General features: G+C 42.5%; 1 protein-coding gene across 3 annotated transcripts in view; it reads left to right on the top strand.

Annotated features, from left to right (window-relative positions):
• Positions 1-20,719, top strand: part of PRRX1 (paired related homeobox 1) — an 88,221-nt gene that overhangs the window by 44,255 nt on the left and 23,247 nt on the right. The window lies entirely within an intron of this gene.

The raw sequence follows: 20,719 nt of genomic DNA, 5'->3' as shown, positions 1-20,719 counted from the left end.
AAATCCAGATTTAGGCACCTAACTATAAATGAACTGATTTTCAGAGGTGCTGTACTTCCATTGGCTTCAGGTTTCTAAATATGGATTTAGGTGGTGTACTTTAGGTACTGAAAATTAAAAATTTGGCTAAACTAGCTAACTACTGACTGTTATTAATGGGATCCCACTCTTTGTGTGGCTTGCTTATTTAAACTGTAAACTCTTTAGAGCACAGACTGTCTCTTATTACGTGTATGCACAGTGCCTAGTGCAACTGGGCCCTGGTCTGAGCTGCAGTGTTGCCAATTCTTGTTGTTTTATTGTGAGTCTTGCAGTGTTTGGTGATTCTTTTTCAAGCCCCAGCTCCTGGAGCCATGTGAATAGGTGAGAATCTTGGCTTTAATTTTTTTAAAAACCCCCATCAGTCTCTAGCTTTCATAGCTGGGGAGTAATGCTTGAAAATGTGATCCAAATGCAGCCTAAAAGAAGACCCCCCCCCAAAAAAAACCCCAAAAACCCCAACCAAGAAAGAGGTCAATACAAAGAACCTTCAATGTATTATTTTTTAAAACATTTCTTGATTTTTAAGCCTATCTTCTGATTTTGGGAGCTTGACTCATGATTTTTGAATGCTTGGTGTTAGCAATAGTTCTATTTTACCAGTAATAAATCATAATAAGAATTGGACTTATGCAACCTACCAAGAAGGGAATAGGCCCTATGGAGAATTACACAGGCACATCAAGAAGAGCCCTAGACCCATAAATATTTCTTCCTCCTATGTCCTTCATCCTGTAATCAGAGCCACATGTTTGCAGGATTAGGGCCCTAAACTCAGATTCTCAGCTGGTCTAATTTAGTGATTTACCCCAGCTGAGGATCTGTGCCCTTAATTAATGCCTAGAATGCAATGAATTATTATAGCCATGATGCAGCACAGCTAATATCTCTCACCCTGATCCTGCAAGAACTTTCGCATGTGCTTAATTTCATGCCAATGAGACAATGCACTTGCTTAAAGTTAAACACATGGGTAAGTCTGCAGGGTCAGGGGCTAATTCAGGTGTCATGTGGAATGTGCTAGAATTTTAAAATCTGTTTCAAACAGGACCAAATAACACAAGGTCCTTTTTTATTTTCTTTGTAATCCTACAAATTTCCAGGAGTGCTTCTAGCAGAAATGCTGCTTTAGTGCATGTTCCCCTTGTGGGGGTAGGTGAGCTGCCCTTTAAAATCATTTTAATCTTCCTGCCCCCCCCAATTTTTTTTTGTTTGGAAAACCTTATACTCATTTAAATATCCCACCCCAGCATCTTAAACTAAGGATCTTTGTCAAATAAAACTGGTCTTTACAGGTAGTTATGAGCTGCTTTCTCTGAATCAGAGCGTGCTCTCCACCAGAGGAAGGAAACAGTAAAGTTCTCACAGAGAGAGAGAGAGCATTTACCACTCAGGAAAAGGGCCTGGGGTTTGCTGGATGAAAGCTTTAGTTTAGCTCAGGCTCACTTCTTGTGAGTTCATTCCGAGAGGCAATGGAAAGAGATGATTTTTGGACCGAGAATTGGCTTGGGTCCCTCTTTTAATTTAACAAAATTAGAGATATCCGGAGTCGTGTGATTCTTGGGAAAGGATAGCACCAAGTGACAGCTCATTGATTCACTCTCACACACACACATACACCCACACACCTACCTACCCACTCCCTTCCCCCCGCCCGGAAATATCAGAAGTGGTTTAAAAGAACCTTGAGGTTTTCCTTTGTGGAGCTCACAGCAGCATAACCTCTAATGATAAGAGTTGCGGGGGTGGAGAGGGCGCACTTTCTCCCTGCCCCACAGATCTCAGTGGGAAAGGAGCCACCCTTCTGCAAAGAGGCAGGAGCTGACCTGCAGAGACATCTGCCTCTTAGCTGTCCCCCTCTCCATGGCTGATTTGACTTTTGCAGGATCTATGTTGCAGATGGCTAGATCCTCCAGGGGTTGTTCAGCAGCAGTTACAGAAATGACTCAGAGGAAGGTAATTGCCTCATGGAAACCCAGGCGCACATCAGGGGATAGAATGCAGCACTTCCTCTGCTCCATGCCCTGTCATCCTCAACCCCCTCATGGAGCTCCATGTGCCCCACCAGAAGGACCAGGTAGGGAGAGGATGCTGTGGAGGAAACATTCTTCTCAGAAAGAAAAGGAGGACTTGTGGCACCTTAGAGACTAACAAATTTATTTGAGCATAAGCTTTTGTGAGCTACAGCTCATCAGCTGCTACTCTGAAACCATTCTTCTCAGAGGAATCCCTTGCGATGCAGATTGACGGGGGATGGGCCAGGCTACAGGAACAGAGACACATGCACATGTACAACCTTGCAGACAGAAAGGGTAATTCTCATGTTAAAAAATGCAGCTTCTTGCCCTTCTCTAGTGGTTGAAGATGCTTGTCCTTTAGTCTTGTGCCACACAGTTTGAGGTCATCAGAGTGCATAAATCCATGGTACGCCCATATCTTGACTACTGCATACAGATGTGGTCTCCCCATCTCAAAAAAGATATATTGGAATTGGAAAAGGTTCAGAAAACGGCAACAAAAATTATTAGGGGTATGGAACAGCTGTCATATGAGGAGAGATTAATAAGAATGGGACTTTTCAGCTTGGAAAAGAGATGACTAATGGGGGATATGATAGAGGTCTATAAAATCATGACTGGTGTGGAGAAAGTAAATAAGGAAGTGTTATTTACTCCTTCTGATAACACAAGAACTAGGGGGCACCAAATGAAATTAATAGGCAGCAGGTTTAAAATAAACAAAAGGAAGTATTTCTTCACACAACGCACAGTCAACCTGTGGAACTCTTTGCCAGAGGATGTTGTGAAGGCCAAGACTATAACAGGGTTCAAATATGAACTAGAAAAATTCCTGGAGAATAGGTCCATCAATGGCTACTAGTCAGGATGGGCAGGGATGGTGTCCCTAGCCTCTGTTTGCCAGAAGTTGGGACTAGATGATGGGGATGGTTCACTTGATGATTGCCTGTTCTGTTCATTCCCTCTGAAGCACTGTCATTGGCTACTGTCAGAAGACAGGATACTGGGCTAGATGGACCTTTGGTCTGACCCAGTATGGCTGTTCTTATGTTCTGCCCTCGCTCTGCTCTATGGAATACCCTGAAAAAGACCTTTCTTGTGAGATTTCCAGTGCAGTTGGGTAGTCAGGTGGTTTAAGTTAGTTTGTGCCAGTATGAAGATGTGTGGTCACTAAAGACAAAACTTTTCTCCCTTATGCAGTGTAAATCCAGAGCAAGCAACTCTATTGACTTCAAACCGAAACATACAGAGGCAGTCTTTCAGCTGGGGTAAAGTGGCATAGCTCCATTGACTTTGATTCACATTAGGTGAGAATCTAGCCCACAGATTGCATTGGAGTTACTCTGGATTTCCACTGTTGGAACTGAAATCAGAACCCAATGTATTCAGCTTTTTAAATAATGTACCCCTTAAACCAGCTTAATGTTGCTTTGTCTCTAGGGGGTTACTTTGCAGCCTGGGTGGAGCCAGTGGCAAGAATTGGTTGTCAGATTGCTGATTACCTCTGACAGGCTATTCTAAAAGGAAAAATTAAAAAGCATATCAGCCTGATTGTAGCTCGATCCAAATGCTCTGAATTTGTCAGCCACACAAACCGAAGGAGTGGGGTTGAGGAGAGTAATTTATTGCAAAATCTCTGAAGGGGCACTAAACATCAACTTCTTAACTATCCATCCTAAATTAGCTGCTCGCTGCCAAACGCCTTGTAGCAGAGTATGTGAGTGTGCTGTTTATGGTGCATAATCTGCACGGCAAATTCCGTACTTTGCAGCCGATGATAAATAGATCTTTTAAAGGTTGTAATTTCTCATTTAACTGATGCCAATTGCAAATACTTTGTGTTGAGGAATAATCCTTCCATGCCAAATAAAATACAGTGGAAGTCTGTGGCATGTTTTTCAATGTATTGTTAGTTACACCCCCTGACAGAGCACATTCTATGCCAAAGATGAATGCTCGGCAGCCCCTTGCCAACTTCAGTCCAAAAGGGCTTTTCTTGGATGTCCTCTTCTGTGTGGAAAATGCTTTTCTGTTTTTCCAGTCCACACTTAATGAGCTGCATTTTAAAAACCCTATTTCAGGATCAGATGGCCAATTCTATATTAAGGATCCTTTCCTGACTGTATTTAAGGCCCATCAGCTCTCCAGTTTTTTAAATACTATCACCTAGCATTTACTTAGGACTTTGCATGTTCAAGAAATTGTCCAAAAGTTAATTAATCCCCACAATGCCCCTGTGAAGCAAGTATTATATACCCAGTCTACCGGTGGGGAAACTAAGGCACAGAGCAGTGCCGTAACTTGCCGTAAAATTCACAGAGAAAGTCAGAGAAGGATAGGAAAGGCAAGATGGAAAAGGCTGGAGCTTGTCTCATAGGGTTCCCAATAGTAGAGCCCTGCAGATATCCATGGACCATGATTGTGGTTCGCAGATGGATGCGGATCCAGATTTTATATAGAGAGAGCCCTGCAAATCTGTGGATATCCGCAGACCATGTTTGCGGATCAGATGTGGATACAAATTTTGTATCTGTGCAGGGCTCTACCTATTGGTAGTAGAGAGGTAGACTTGGAGTTGATTCTCTGCTAGCTTCTTGCTTAGCTTGCTCAGAAATGGGAGGGACACCGAGCAGTCATTTGTGAGTCAACTACATTAAGTAATGGTTTCTTAAGTTCTGTTCAGCGTAGGTTTCAGGGCAGGAGGCAGATTTCCTTCTTCAGAGGAAAGGTTGGTGATCCCAGTTACGAAGGGTCCCAAATTCTCTAACCTCTTTCACTAGCAAAGAGTGGTAGGTCATAGCTCAGATTTCTATTAGTGCTTCCTAAGCATGAATGGACCAGATCCTTGGAGGGAGGAGGTTACTGGGCCCAGGCTTGGCTTGCTGCCCTGATGTTCAGCGAGGCCATCTCAGGTGTGAGTGATCTCAGGGAAGTGGGCTGGTAGCCCACAACAGAGGGGCTGGGTTCTTCTGGAGTTCAGGACAAGCATTGCTGGTTAAGACTTGATTTTCAGTTTGGGTTAGTTCTGTGGGGTGTGACTCAGTGAGCGACGGTGGAGGAGAAGATCTCTTTGTCTCCTCCACATCAGGAATGTAGACTTGTAAGAATCCCTTCTGGCAAAGCCTATTTATGCCTGTGCTGATGCCCCTTCCCACTTCTCTGACTGGGTCATCTGAGAGCTTTGGAGGTTGCCGTGAGAGGAAGGAGTGTCCATCCTCCAGTGATTGTAGTATCTGACTGGTTCTTCTGTCCCCCTGGGCCTATTGGCTGGGTAGGGTTTTCCTAAGAACATTTGGGAAAGAAAAAGGACCCATGATGTGCTCTCATAAGCAGATCACCACAGTGGTTCTATCTTGCCTAGAGACGGGAACTGCTCTGCCTTCCTCCTGAATGAGCTGGTGACCTGCACAGGACAGAAGGGGGAAATACATTCTGTCTATGATCAACCCAAAGATGAGGCTTAGGGTGTGACTGGTTGTGTAGTCCCAAAGGCCAACTATGAGAAACCAGGTTAGTTCTGAGCCCAGCTGGCAGAGGCCTTGACAGCGCAAATGCTGCACTCCCCCTGGGCAGTGACAATAATGGCTGTCAGCCACCAGGAGAGTCCTGCGTGGTTACAAAGTTTGTATCCACATCCAATTCACAAATATGGTGTGTGGATGCTCTAGCAATCAGGTCCTCAAGGGAACCTCTGCCATTTGATAATCTTAAAAAATGAATGGCATGTCCACCTTGGCCTGTTGCACAGGTTAACTGGAGGTATTTAGTAACCTTTCTACTAAGGTTTCAGAGTAGCAGCCGTGTTAGTCTGTATTCACAAAAAGAAAAGGAGTACTTGTGGCACCTTAGAGACTAACAAATTTATTTGAGCATAAGCTTTCGTGAGTTACAGCTCACTTCAGCATCCGATGAAGTGAGCTGTAGCTCATGAAAGCTTATGCTAAAATAAATTTGTTAGTCTCTAAAGTGCCACAAGTACTCCTTTGCTTTCTACTAACTGAGCATTTCAGTGACACTCATTTTGTGCACCCCCTGAATGCTGAGCTGGTACAAGCCAACACTGTCACTGACACCTAGTTTCTAACCATCCTATACCCAGCCTGGGGCCCTTACCCTATCATTTATGCCACTGCTGAGTTTGCCCCACTGGATGAAATTCATCCCTGGAGTAACTCTATTGATGTTGCACAGAGAGGTAACTGGGGCCTTCTGTGTTCATCTCGGTCTAGATCTCTGATTTGCTGTGTCTGCCTGATGTGTGTTTGGTTAAGGTACTAAACACAGAAAAGACCCTGCCTGTCATAGGGCATGCCTGCCCTGTAGTGACCCTGCTGAGTTAGTGTGGTGATCCAGCTACTCTCTGCCTCAGTTTCCCCTATCAGGAAGCCAACAAATCCACTTCAGGCCATCTTGATGCTTGACTCAATAAATACCCTCCTGGGGGGCTGGCTTATTGTAAAACCTCATACAAAAGGGTCCATAACAAAAAGTCCCAAATAAATAAAAGGTGCTTCTGGCTTTTAGGGTTCCCCTGAAGCCTGCCCTGTAAGCTCTGTTCCCAGTCCCTTCAGGGTCATTTCTCAGTCTCCATGACTTCTCCTTATGGCAGAAACCCCAGCCCTCCTCCTGGAGCTGGGTCATTCAAGCAATTATTGTCTCTCTCCTTACCAGGGCTCCCCAGCTGTCCTTCTGGAGCTGGGTGGTAGCCAGCTTCTTCCTCAGCCCAGAGGGTTTAGCAGTCTTCTGCAGTATTTATGCTGGTCCCCTTCTCCCAGCTCATCCCTGATTGGTTGGGTGAGAGAAGAGTTTTGCTCTGTCTCTTCTGCAAGGTTCCAACTCTTAAAGAAGCAGTAATGGGATTTCCTCCCAAACACGTCTTACTTGCAAGACTGCTTCCTCTCTTCCAATATCTCCCAGGTCCTTGTGTCTACAGTCAGACTTTTCAACTTGTAAAGAGTCATGCCAGATGGCAGGATGGATGTACCATTAGCCAGTAGTGCCTTCAAGGGTCCTTTGGTGGATATAAGTGAGGCCAGGGCACTAGATTATCTTTGGGCAGTTCGGTGACATGTTTCAGTCTCTAGGTAGCACTAGGACTTCTTCTGTTTATTCCCTTTTGTTGCCTTGCATAGATACAACAATCTGAGATTTAAATACATTTCATTTTAGCTTCTGTTTCTTGCCCCTACTCTAGACATTCAAACGTATGGCTGGAAGTCTGCTAGGAGTGATTTGTGAACTGAACGGGTGTAGGAAACATACAGATCTGCTGGTTTCCATATCTCTAATAAAATGATCCTGCTTTGATGTAATGGCTATTCACAAGAGATGCTCAGTGGTAGTATGAAAGTTGACACATTGGGCATTGAAATGTTTACCTCCAGAGAGAGAAAACATTGGTAAAATTTTATTGGCTATTAAAATATTTCAGGTTTCTGTTGCAATTGTTAACATTGTCATTTTTTGGTTTTCAAATACCGATTTTTTTTAAAACCAAAAATAGCTAATATTTTTCAGTTTTTGCTTTTTCATGAAAAAAATTTCAGAAGAAATTTTGGAAAAACAAAACAAAATGAATTTTAAAATCTTCCCTTACAAGAATTATTGGCTTATTTTGGCCAACTCTATGAAATTTATCCAAGATGCCGTATTGCCAGCCCTGGAAGCAGAAATTCTCTTTCAGCAGAACACAGGAAGCAGGGAAATGGCAATACAAATCCCTCAGCACTGCCCTGCCAATATGTCTAGACAGTCCATAGCCAAAGGTGAGAGCGTAGCTTTCTCTTTGGCCCATTAAAGTGTTGGCCTCTCTGATGAGACGAGCATACTAAGTGATGTCATCATCTATGTGATGGTGGCTTTGTATACAAGATCCAGATTTGTGGCTGAGCTAATTGACTGACTGCAGATAGACCATGAAACAGTATTCACATGACTTTTGTTCACTGAGACAGCATGACCTAGTGGTTAGAGTAGGGGGGGCTGGGGCTTCCATCCCTTGTTCTTCTAGCTGTGTGACTTTGGGTGAGTCGTTAAATCTCTTTGCTTCAATTTACTCATCCATAAAATGGGGATGGTACAATTTACCACACTCCTGTTAGGTACATGTCTTTAAAGTGCTTTGAGATCCTTAGATTAAAATGCAACAGAAGGGTGAAGTGCTATTACTGCTCTGAACCAAATTTAAAGCAGTATTCTAGGGTGCAACATTCTGTAGCTCATTTACCAATCCCTTGAATCATTGAGATTTCCAGGTTGGGGTGTCAGCTAGTTATGACTGATTAAGGGCACTAATGGAGAATTATTTGATAATATATTCATCACATGGAAGTGAAGATCATTATGCAATATTGAACAGTGTAGATTCCAACATATCACTCATTTCCCCCAATTCTCAAAAGCTCTGATAATAATTACCCTGCCTCTTCTACTGGGAATTTATAGGTTTCCATTTCTCATCCTTTTGGTTTCAAATCTCTAGATAGCTGTTAGACTTTGGCAGAGGACCATTCAAAATACATTCCAAATATTAATCATTTCAAAAGATTAAGAGACATAAGATGGAGCAATTTATTAGCTAATGTGAAATGCATTCAGTGTATGTAATAGGCTAAGTATACAAGTTAGGTCAGATTCTGATCACTGTTTACACTGTTGTAAATCTAGATAATTCCAAAGAAGTCAACAGAGTCACTCTGGATTTACACCATTATAGACCAACTCTGAATCTGGCCCATAGTTTTGCTAATTCTACAGAATCTTGTTATCTTATATGAGTTGCAAGTTGTACCTAAGAAAACACAGACTCTTCCTTTCTCCAGTCCTATCATCTTTCAGCTAGAACCTGCTAATAGCAGGCTACCAGTTTCAGTGAAAAGAATGAGAAACAAAGTTAGTTTTTTTAAATAGCTCTAAACTCTCTAATCCCACAGACTCCGTACTCTAACTATGTTAGATAAAAAAGGTCTTTATTCAGCATCCATGGAACACAGTGCCTCTTTGGATGTTCCATTCTTTGAGGAGGCATGTAGCCTGGAAGCTAATAACCAGGCTCAAGTTCTGTTGTTACTGGATCTCCTATGGCATCATTTTTCCAGGCCTAATCAGGAGGGACCTATAAAATGCATTAGTGGTTTATATCGGGATTTCTAAATGAAAATCTGCTAATGGTTCCAAGATGCATGCATTACGTGGGGGAAATCATCTAACTGGGTCAAAATACATTTGGATATTAATGAAAGGAAAATGACCTTTTCAGAGATCTGACCATAATGTTCTTTTTCACGTTCATTTGCATCTTATGTTTTCCCATAACATCCTGTCAGTGCCATGAATTACAGCACCATTGATCCAGTCCTTGGTAACAAGAACTAACAGAATTTGGCACACTAGGTGATCTGTAGCTGACATTCTCTAGCTGTCTGAGGTCTGCGTGTTACAATTATAAACAGATGAAATATCTATTGTAAATACCATTCTTGTTTACTGGGGAGGCCAGCTGGCATTCATATCATACAGGCCATTGACTGTGGGCCCACATGGGCCATACATACAAAATAACATGTCAAAGTGAATTTCCAGATACAGGTGGGACAAGGCTATGTAGTAATGACACTTCCCAGCAGCAAAGCTAGCTCAGTGTGAGACCCAAGCAAGCAAAGATATTAATGAATCAAGTAGGAATGAGTAAATCTTTGCCAGTGCAGGCTATAGGGAGTTCTGGGTGGCTTTGTAGAGCATTGTAGTTCCCGCAGAGTTTGGAAAAGGCCATTAGGAATGCAAAAAATGCCAAACAATTGGTTTGCAATCTTTTTTTTTTTTTAATTCTCCTTGCAAAAATATTTTTTAGTTGCCCTGTACAAAATGTCTTTCATTTTTCCATTCTTCCCAATTGAAACCCACATGGATTTTTGCAGTTTTCTGAGTACAAAGTAAAAACAAGTGAAGTCGCATATATTCCTGGCCACAGATTGGCCTGTTTGAGAGAGAGGCTGGAAGGCACAATGGGCAGCAACCTCGTTGGCCTCTAGCCAGTACCACAATATAATGAATAATAATAATAACAGGTGAGATTCTGTGTGCACCACAGAACTCACAGCCCAGGTAGGATGCAGGTTGAGCTGGATTTAAGCCACCTTTGTGCCTGCCAAATCCTGAGCTACTCTCGAGAGCGCCCCCTACCCTAAAGGATTGCCCTGTTGACTGCAGTGCTACTTGGAGTCTCCACAGTGCTGCATGTTCTGATCCTACCTAACACCACCCTCTCATCTCCAGCCCCATCCTCAGCTTGCTCCTACATCAGGGCTTGCAAGAGGGTCCTCTGACAGCAGCATGCCAATCTCTCCTGCAATGCCTATGCCCTGGGAAAATATGGGGCTTTAACAAACCCTTCACATTGCTCCAGCACTTTTATGTGATGCACTGGGACCGGAACAGGGCTGAGGATCTTGCATAATAATTTGCAAAAACAAACACACTATATTTTGTCATACTGGAAAAATGTAAACAATGAGGGATACCCTCCAGGTGTTCTGCTTTTTATGAATATGGTCCCAGGATGGTGGGTTAAATTCTGCCTTAATATGCACCACATGCAATCTGTTAACTTCAACGGGGTCACTGAAGATTTAAGAGGCAGGAGTATGGTCTGGTGGGTTTTTTTGCTGGTTTTACTCAGGGTACAAATTAAAACCAGACAGGTATTGGGTACTCTCCTCCCTCATAAGTCATATACATCATAGGCTTTTAATAAGGAGAATGAGATCGCTATGAATTTGCCAAGCCAGAGGGATGTTGCGAATTCCATCCTGTTTTACGATGACTCCAGGAATTCTGGGAGGCTTTGCCACCTAGCATGGCTCCTCCACCAACATGTGTTATCTCTGCCAGGATAACAGATAGGAAAGAATATCCCCAGAGTTGATTTTACTAGAGTTTTATTCTTCCAGCAGTCAAAAATAAAAAATAAAAAAATACAACCAGCAGTTTGGTCCCTGAAATGCCAGGGGATCCTTAGGAATACTTTGTGTTTCTCTGCTGATTTCTTTTTACACTATGACTTACAGGAATCTCATGTGGCTTTAAACCTGTGCACAGCTGCAAGATGTTTGTGGACTTTGTCCAATTAAAGTGATCAGTCAGGCACTCCTTACGCTTGCCCAATATAAGGAGAAAGGTGTACAAGTACTGGAAATAGAGGGCCCCAGCTAAAATTAAAGGGACAGCAACTGTAAAAGAGAGATATGGAAATACTTTTTGTTGATGCCTTTTACAATTACCTTGTGGCGCTTACTTCTTCTGGATACTAATGAGGCAAATTGATTAGTACACTTTGCTTATGAGTGGGATATTACCTCATTGCCTTTTCCATGGTATTTTGCTCTTTCTTCTAAAGTATCTGTTACTGACCACCATTGGAAATGAGATACCAGATTAGATGATCACTCATTGGGGTCAGGAAGGAATATGACACTAACCCATTGATGATCCAGGAATTTTCACAATGAATGAATAGAGAGAGAGGTTTTTTAGAGGGGAAAAAGGAAAAGTTGTTTTGGAGTGAAATGAGACGGTGACAGAAACGGAAAGCAGACAGGCAGACACGCTGCAGGAGGAAGTGAAAAAAGAGTGCAGGCACTTTTAAAACTATGTTATACAATATCTGATTTCAAACAGTTGCATTAAATGATATGAAGGGTTTCTGGGTAGCAGAAGACATCGGGAGACATAACTGAGAAGATGAGGAACAGATGGCCGGAGATGCAGATGTTGTAAACCTGGCTTTGAAGCCGGCAAAGATTTATACCCAGGCTTATATTTTCACTCTTGAGTAGTGTTATAGACTTCCCTGTTAAATGTGTGTGCAAGTTTTGGCAGGGTCGGAGTCTTGTGAATGTGAGGTGGGTGATGGAACCCAATGTTTTGATATATAAGGGAGGGGATGATGTCTATTGACTTTGTAGTGCTAGTGCTGGCTTTGGGATTGTTTTGCATAGTTTTATGTCACTGTGTGTTCTTTAAGAGATGCGACGACATGGACCTGTAGATTGGGGTGTGTTGACCAGTTACAACCACACATAGGGTAGGTCTATATTGCAGTTGAAGGTGAGATTGCAGCTTAGGTAGAAATACCTGTGCTAGCTATACCTGTGGTAGCATGACTAAAAATAGCACTGTAGATGCGGGGCTTCCAGCTTCTGCAATGCAAGTACATGCCCAAGGTATCTGGTGGACTTATACATCTTGTGCTGAAGTGTACCCGGTCACACCTGCACTGCTATTTTTAGCTGTACTAGTGCATGTAAACCTAGTGCAAATACATCCACTGGACTTGCAATCACACCTCTGATTGCAGCGTAGACATGCCATAGATTCATAGTTTACAGAGCAGGGGACCTTTGTGGTCATTTAACCTGACCTCTATAATTTGCCACTGGCAAGCCTTTCTATAATGTGTTTGTTTTTGATTCATTTCCCAAGGACCAACGTGATAAGTCACATAAAAATTACAATATGTAAAATAAAGTATGAAACAGACAAGGAATTCCAAACACATGCCTTGGAGTCTGAGAGCCGTACAGGACTTACTATATTATGGGAACTATCTGACCTGGAGCCCTAGTTTGAGAGCAAACCCTTACATGTTTGGGTCTCTTCTCCCCTTTTTTCTCTCTGTGCTCACACTTGCCTGCTGCCTTTCCAGTTTCAGCTTTACTACTGCTGTTCCTGGTAAATAGGCTCATGCAGAGTGTGAGGAGTGCATGAGAGTGATGGCAGTATGAGATACCAAATGCAAATGACCCTCAATAAGGGAGTGATGAAATTGACCATACACCAAATGCTGTCCTAGGCACAAAATAAACTGAAGAAAAATAGAGAGAATTTTTCTCTCAACTCTTTTTCCATGGTAGCGGTCTTCGGGGTTACTGCTAGCAATAATAAATAGAAATTTTAAGGGGAAAAAGTGATCTTCAGATTGACACAGTCTCTTTAAGGTTGCAATTGAAATCTTAACGTTGGCATTTTCTAACCACTGAATGTTTGAAGATGTTCTCTTAAAGTGACTCTTTGGGAGAATATAATATACATTCACATGAGGATATTTTTTTCCAGTTTCACTGACTCACAGAGCAACTCAGAAACATATGCACTCCGCTCCACAAACTGGCACTGCCTCTCCAGAATTTGTCTGTGTTAGTGGTTTTTGCCTCCAGCAACTTGTAATGGGAAAAGTAACTTCTGTTGATAATTTGGAGTTGGATAGATTGCTATCATGCTGTAATGATTGCTTTCATTATGTCTTTGTTAATTTCTTTCTATAAACAAACCCAATGCTAGTTTTGAATTCCTTTTCTCAGCCCTTTTCCCCCTCTAAGTTCCCTGTTCTGTAGTGTGTAAAACTTGTGCCCAGTTTGGTGGGGTGGACGGTGTTTCAAATATAAAAGGAAATGTCACTTGGGCCAAGCAAGGATCCAACTGGGCAAAGAGTTATGGCCACACACAAGGTTTGACTACGGCAAGGAATCTCCTGGAACTCCTGGAAGTAGATTGCTCAAAAATTTCCCATTAAACCATTTTTCTTGGTCCAGAAAATTTGGATTTTGATTAAATGAAAATTTTGACAGCAAGTATCTATTTTTCTCAAAAAAGTGTTGCTTTTTTCTATTGGCAAATACCAAACCTGAATTTTTTGTTGGCTTTTGGCAGAAAATTCAGTTTTACTTTTTTCTACCAAAAGTCAACATTTTCCACTAAACAAACCCCACTCATTTTCCTACCAAATCTAGTGAGTCAGACTCAATATTGGGTTATTACTCAGTATTTTGAGGCCTGGGAATATATTTCAATGCTCTTGTTTTCTTTCTGGAATTAAGTCGTTGAGCTTCCAGCTTACATAACTGATGTAAAAAAATCTTTCCTGGCGTATCCTATGCTTTGTGGTTAAATGTCTCGGGTTGAAAAAGCCTCATTCCCTTCTTGGATTAAATCAAACTGGTTAGTTTCAATGTGGATTTGATTATTGTGTTTATAATAATCAGTAGCTGTGTCTAAATTATTCCTCTTTTGCCTCAATTTCTGACATTATTATAATTGCAGTGGCTGGAGCACCCTACAGAGGACAGGAGCCCATTGTGCATGGTGCTGTACAAACATACAGTCAGAGGCAACCCCTGCCTCAAAGAGCTTATTGTCAGGATCCCAGGCAAAGGCAGGTAGGACTAGTGGCAAGGTCTTGGGAATCAGGAACTGATTCCAGGGATCAGAACTGGTGTCGGAGTCAAGTTGAGGGTCAAAGCCAGAGTCTAAGTCAGGAGCCAAGGTTGAGTCAGGATTGGGCCAGGGATCAGTACAACATATCAGAATCTCAATGTTGGGGTTGAGGGGGTCAATCAGGAATCAGGATCCAAATCAGAGCCAAGGTCAGTACCGGGACTTCAAAGGCAGAGAAGCAGGGTTGTCATGGCAGTTAGCTGGGAATCCATATTGTTGCCTGGACACTACCCGTTATGCCCCATGGGCTTATGTAAGATCAAGGAGCCAATCAGGGGTTGCTAAAGACAACTGTCAGTAAGCCTCTGTGGATTGTGGTTCACAGGGAGCATCTTGGTTGCAGCTGCCTCCGGGTGGCAGTGTGGGGGTGTTGGTTACGTGATGGGCCTCCAGGCTTGCGTTCGAGTCCTGCCAATCCTTCTACTTACAATTTAAATAACAACAAATGTTGACACACAAATATTGTGTCCTATTATAGTATTTCTCTCTATTTCTTCTCTTTCTATTTCCTCATCTCAGGCTCTCTCTATGGTATTTATACAGCCCCTATCGCCACAATATTTGAGCACCTTCCACCACCCCTGCAAGGCAGGGCACTGCTATTATCTCTACTGGGGAACTGATGCTTATAGAGAATACATGATCTGCCCCAGGCCATACAGGAAGCATATGGCAGAAGAGGGGGTTCAAGCCAAGTCCTAGGCTAGTGCTCTAACCAGTGGATGGTCCTTCCTCTCTCTTTTAGCATGTGCTGAGTAACCTGGACACCAAAGTGCTATATGCCCTGTACTGCCATTTAGATATGGGCAGGTGTCTACCCTGTAACGTTCTCCCCTCGCCCTCTGGAGGGATGTCATGAGTCCAGTCAAGACACAGGGCGGGTGTGGGATAGGCGCTTATTGGCTGGGATAGGTATGGGCATGCAAGGGGATCAGGCCTTGGAGGATGTGAACCAATCTGAGCCATGATACATTTCCTGTGTCTGAACTACCAAAGAGCAGCATTCAGATGCTGGTTTTGACCCTTTTCTGCTATTCAGCAAATGCAGGAAAAGATGAAGAAGAAAAGAAAAGGGTGTTCCAGGCAATGAAATGGTGACAGTGGTGGGAGGGGAATAGAAATCAAGGTACTGAGGGTGGTTGAGATTTTTCAAAGCTGCCTAAGGGATGACTTAGCCACTCATTGACGTTACTGGGGGTTTTGTGGTTACACCCTCTAGTCGTCTCTGTCCCTGTAATTAACCCAAGCTGGTGGTCAAGGAAAACCACCACTGGGCTTAGCTGCCTAGCAATCTGTGTCCAGATGCTTCCCGTAATGGGGTGAGTAATGTCCACGCTCCATGCCAATTGCTGGCAGAGGTGAATTGGCCAGGGGTGACCTTCACATGAGTCACTGGAATATAATGATTGCTCATAATTTTCCATTCAGTGCCTGCACCAAGTCGCCTTTTATTGACCTTTTATTTTTTGGACCCCATCTGTAATGAGCGAGCTGTGAATCACTGGCATCTCCCTTCATGACCAGAAGAACCAAGCAAATTGCGATGAGGCTTTTGGGGCTGTTGGTAGGATGCACATTTAGCATTTTTTCAGGCCTTCTCCTTTGTTCATCCATCCGAGCATTGAGCTCGTGGCTCCTAGTGTGTAACAGTCGCACAGGAATGTAGCAATTGCCAGACTGGATCAGACCCACTGTTTACCTAGTCCAACCTAGTCTGTTTCTGATAGTGGCCAGTGCTAGATGTTTCAGAAGATGAGGTATGAAACCCCAAGAGAGCCCTGAGGGGCTAACTCCTTTCTGAGAAATATTTGGGAAATGAGAAAGCAGTGATCCAATGATCCAGCTCTTCAAGATACTTAAATGCCTAACTCCCATTGAAATCAGTATGTTCAGCATCTTAGGACTGGTCTATATGCAGTTTGGGCTCTGATTTGTGACTCCCTTAGACACTCTTGAATCTGATTAAGAGAGGTAGTGTGGCTTGGTGGATAGAGTCCTGGACTGGCATGCAGGAGACTTGGGTTGGGTTCCATTCCCAGCTCTGCCTCTGGCCTGCTGGGTGATCTTTGGCAGGTCATGTCACCTCTGTTCCTCAGTTTCCCCATCTGTAAAATGGGGATAATGATACTGACACTCCTTTGTAAAGCACTTTGAGATCTATTGTGAGAAGCACGATGTAAGAGCTAACCCAGTTTAAGAAGGCCCCCACTAGGGTTTATATTAATTGAATCTCAGCCATGTTTCTAGCTAACCCATATTCCTAAGAATATTAAGAGAAACCAATGGTTTCTCCACTCATCTATGCTGGTGTAAATTGGGAATATTTCCACTGAAGTCAATGAAGGCACACTAATGTAAAACTCCAATAAGTGGAAGAGAACCAGGTCCATTGTATCTAGAAATGTCAACCAAGATAGACATAAGGTGACCCTTCACTATGGTATCATGGGAACAATCTGCTTTATGGCATTGGACCAATGGGCCATTTAATTCTGTATCCTGCCTCCAGGACTGGCCAAAATTGATTCTTCAGAGGAAAGTGAAAAGCCTATAATGCACTTCTCTAGTCCGTAGGGTCCCAGATGGAGCAATGAATCAGAGGTAGGGTAACAGATAGCAGAACAAACCCCTTGGTGTGCTGAGCTGAGCTAGATTCATAGATTCATAGATACTAAGGTCAGAAGGGACCATTCTGATCATCTAGTCCGACCTCCTGCACAGTGCAGGCCACAGAATCTCACCCACCCACTCCTACGAAAAACCTCACCTATGTCTGAGCTATTGAAGTCCTTAAATCATGGTTTAAAGACTTCAAGGAGCAGAGAAGCCTCCCTCAAGTCACCCATGCCCCATGCTACAGAGGAAGGCGAAAAACCTCCAGGGCCTCTCCAATCTGCCCTGGAGGAAAATTCCTTCCCGAACCTAATATGGCAATCAGCTAAACCCTGAGCATATGGGCAAGATTCACCAGCCAGATACTACAGAAAATTCTTTCCTGGGTAACTCAGATCCCATCCATCTAATATCCCATCTCAGGGGATTAGGCCTATTTACCCTGAATATTTAAAGATCAATTACTTACCAAAATCCCATTATCCCATCATACCATCTCCTCCATAAACTTATCAAGTAGAATCTTAAAACCAGATAGATCTTTTGCCCCCACTGCTTCCCTTGGAAGGCTATTCCAAAACTTCACTCCTCTGATAGTTAGAAACCTTTGTCTAATTTCAAGTCTAAACTTCTTGGTGGCCAGTTTATACCCATATGTTCTTGTGTCCACATTGGTGCTGACCTTAAATAATTCCTCTCCCTCTCCTGTATTTATCCCTCTGATATATTTATAGAGAGCAATCATATCTCCCCTCAACCTTCTTTTAGTTAGGCTAAACAAGCCAAGCTCCTTAAGTCTCCTTTCATAAGACAAGTTTTCCATTCCTCGGGTCATCCTAGTAGCCCTTCTCTGTACCTGCTCCAGTTTGAATTCATCCTTTTTAAACATGGGAGACCAGAACTGCACACAGTATTCTAGGTCAGGTCTCACCAGTGCCTTGTATAATGGTACTAAAACCTCCTTATCCCTACTGGAAATGCCTCTCCTGATGCATCCCAAAACCGCATTAGCTTTTTTCACAGCCATATCACATTGGCAGCTCATAGTCATCCTATGATCAACCAATACTCCAAGGTCCTTCTCCTTTTCCGTTACTTCTAATTGATGCGTCCCCAACTTGTAGCTAAAATTCTTGTTGTTATTAATCCCTAAATGCATAACCTTACACTTCTCACTATTAAATTTCATCCTATTACTATTACTCCAGTTTACTAGGTCATCCAGATCCTCCTGTATAATATCCCGATCCTTCTCTGAATTGGCAATACCTCCCAGCTTTGTATCATCTGCAAACTTTATAAGCACACTCCCACTTTTTGTGCCAAGGTCAGTAATAAAAAGATTAAATAAGATTGGTCCCAAAACCGATCCCTGAGGAACTCCACTGGTAACCTCCCTCCAGCCTGACAGTTCTCCTTTCAGTAGGACCCGTTGCAGTCTCCCCTTTAACCAATTCCTTATCCACCTTTTGATGTTCATACTGATCCCCATCTTCTCCAATTTAACTAATAATTCCCCATGTGGCACGGTATCAAATGCCTTACTGAAACCTAGGTAAATTAGATCCACTGCATTTCCTTTATCTAAAAAATCTGTTACTTTTTCAAAAAAGGAGATTAGGTAGGTTTGGCACGATCTACCTTTTGTAAAACCATGTTGTATTTTGTCCCATTTACCATTGACTTCAATGTCCTTAACTAATTTCTCCTTCAAAATTTTTTCCAGGACCTTGCATACTACAGATGTCAAACTAACTGGCCTGTAGTTACCCGGATCACTTTTTTTTCCTTTCTTAAAAATAGGAACTATATTAGCAATTCTCCAATCATTCGGTACTACTCCTGAGTTTACAGATTCATTAAAAATTCTTGCTAATGGGCTTGCAATTTCAGGTGCCAATTCCTTTAATATTCTTTGATGAAGGTTATCTGGGCCCCCCGATTTAGTCCCATTAAGCTGTTTCAGTTTCGCTTCTACCTCAGATATGGTAATACTACCTCCATATCCTCATTCCCATTTGTCATGCTACCATTATCCCCAAGATCCTCTTTAGCCTTATTAAAGACTGAGGCAAAGTATTTGTTTAGATATTGGGCCATGCCTAGATTATCTTTAACCTCCACTCCATCCTCAGTGTTTAGCGGCCCCATTTCTTCTTTCTTAGTTTTCTTCTTATTTATATGGCTATAGAACCTTTTACTATTGATTTTAATTCCCTTTGCAAGGTCCAACTCTACTCAGCTTTTAACCTGTCTCACTTTATCCCTATATGTTCTGACCTCAATTAGGTAGCTTTCCTTGCTGATCCCTCCCATCTTCCACTCCCTGTATGCTTTCTGCTTCTTCTTAATCACCTCTCTAAGATGCTTGCTCATCCAGCTTGGTCTACAACTCCTTCCTATGAATTTTTTCCCCTTTCTTGGGATACAGGCTTCCGATAGCTTCTGCAGCTTTGATTTAAAGTAATCCCAGGCCTCCTCTACCTTTAGATCCATAAGTTCTTCAGTCCAATCCACTTCCCTAACTAATTTCCTTAATTTTTGAAAGTCAGCCCTTTTGAAATCAAAAACCCTAGTTGCAGATTTATTTTTGTTAATCCTTCCATTTAGTTTGAACTGAATTAGCTCATGATCACTTGAGCCAAGATTGTCCCCTACAACCATTTCTTCTATGAGATCCTTGCTACTCACCAAAATTAAATCTAAAATGGCATCCCTCTAGTCGGTTCAGCAACTACTTGATGAAGGAATCCATCAGCTATTGCATCTAGGAAAATCTGAGCCTTATTATTATTACTAGCACTGGTCCTCCAGTCTATATCTGGGAAGTTAAAGTCTCCCATGATCACGCAGTTTCCATTAGTATTTACTTTATTAAAAACATTAAAAAGGGCTCTATCCATATCCAAATTAGATCCCGGAGGTCTATAGCACACCCCAAGCACTATCGTAGGAGAGGCTTTACTAGTTATCTTCCCCAATGTAATTTTTGCCCAAACGGACTCTGTCTTATCCATTGCATCACTTCTTATTTCTTTACATTCTACCTCATCATTGATATACAATGCTACTCCACCACCTTTACCTTTGTTTCTGTCTTTCCTAAACAGCACATACCCTTCAATACCTGTAGTCCAGTCATGACTACTATTCCACCATGTTTCTGTTATCCCTATAATATCTGGTTTCACTTCCTGCACCAGTAGCTCTAGTTCCTCCATTTTGTTACCTAGGCTCCTCGCATTGGTGTACAAACATCTTAATTTTTGCTGTTTGGCCTCGCTCACATTTTGTACCCTATTAGGCACAGTCATTCTATAGCCAGTATAACCTATTAGACTAGTATCCACACCGCCCTCTCTCCTTATATACATTCTCCTACCCACGGCTGTATCCTTTCTTACTTCGTCTTCTTCCCTATCAATGCTAAAATGCTATCTGGGGGCCCAGATAATCTTCATCCAAGAATATTAAAATGCTAGAGCTGTTACACTCTAGGAAGAAGATCAAGCACTAAGAGGTGGAAAGAAGACCAGAGTCTATCTGGGGTATATGGAGAGAGAGAGAGATCCTCAGGTGGCAGGGATGCTAGGCTGAAGTATGTGTAGATTTGGGTCCGTTTTATTCTTCCTTTATCCCTAGGAGTTAGCAAACCCCAGATTCTGGTCATAAAGTGCAATGAGCTAGAATCTGAGCTCAAACTCAGAACTCTTCCTCTTCCTGGTGCTTACAGCACAGGACATTCTGGGCTATCAGCACAATGTGATTGTTTGCAGCAA

This window comes from Dermochelys coriacea, chromosome 8 (assembly GCF_009764565.3).
Source record: "Dermochelys coriacea isolate rDerCor1 chromosome 8, rDerCor1.pri.v4, whole genome shotgun sequence".
Classification (NCBI taxonomy): domain Eukaryota; kingdom Metazoa; phylum Chordata; order Testudines; family Dermochelyidae; genus Dermochelys; species Dermochelys coriacea.
Note: the sequence above shows the minus strand (reverse complement) of the source record. Positions and strands in the feature narration are given on the sequence as shown.